This window comes from Chrysochloris asiatica, unplaced genomic scaffold (genome assembly GCF_000296735.1).
Source record: "Chrysochloris asiatica unplaced genomic scaffold, ChrAsi1.0 scaffold00011, whole genome shotgun sequence".
In the NCBI taxonomy this organism is placed as follows: domain Eukaryota; kingdom Metazoa; phylum Chordata; class Mammalia; order Afrosoricida; family Chrysochloridae; genus Chrysochloris; species Chrysochloris asiatica.
In genome coordinates, this window is record NW_006408529.1 from 20,701,918 (window position 1) to 20,703,077 (window position 1,160).

Here is a 1,160-nt window from a genome sequence, read left to right on the forward strand (position 1 = left end):
GGGTCGCTATGAGTCGGTTCCGACTCGATGGCACCTGACAACAACAACAACAAAAAAGAACAGCTAATATAACTTATATAAATTTATACAACAACCACAAAAGCCAGTAATGGTAAAATTGTAGAATTCCACCAATCAAATTCAGATACAGGTATCATATGACAATATAATTAATATCACATGTGAGTAAAATTTTGCAAAAGATAATTAAAAAATAATTTTAAAATGACTACAAGAACAAGTTTTTCACTTAAAACCAAATGGCAACCACTCGTCTGTCAGCTTGTTGTACTATGGTGGCTTGTGAGGCCATGATTCTAAAAGCTATGCCACAGGTATTTTAAATACCAACAGGGTCACCCATGAGGGATAGGTTTCAGATGAGCTTCCACACAAAGACAGACTATGAAGAAAGAGTGATGAACTACTTCCGAATATTTAGTCACTGAAAACTTTATGAATAGCAAAGAAATACTGTCAGATACAGTGCCGGAAAATGAGCCCCTCAGGTTGGAAGGCACTCAAAATGTAACTGGGGAAGAGCTGCCTCTTAAAGTCGAGTTGAAGGTGGAGGGTCAGAGAAAAAGAGGAAGACCCCCAATGAAATGGATTGGTCAAGTGGCAACATCGATGGACTAAAGCATGGCAACAATAGTGAGGTTGGCCCAGGATCAGGCAGTGTTTCGTTCTGCTGTGCATAAAGTCGCTATGGGTTGGTACCGACTCGATGGCACCTAACAACAACAACAACAACACATTGACAGAAATTGCCAGAGATTCAGTCCTGACTGACACAGGGTTGTGAAACTAAGGATATCATACCTGATGTCAGATGAATCCTGGCTGAAAGTAGAGAATACCAGAAAGATGTTTACTTTTGCTTTATGTACTATATAAAGACTTTGAACTGTGTGGATCATGACAAACTATAGACAACAAGGCAGAGAATGAGTATTCCAGAACACTTAGTTGTGCTCATGAGGAGCCTATATATAGACTAAAAGATAGTCATTCAAACTGAACAAGGGAAACTGAATGGTTTAAAATCAGGAAAGGTATGTGCCAGGGTTGTATACTTTCACCACACTTATGCAATCTGTATAATAAGCAAATAATTCAAGAAACTGGATTATATGAAGAAGAACGTGGCATCCAGATTG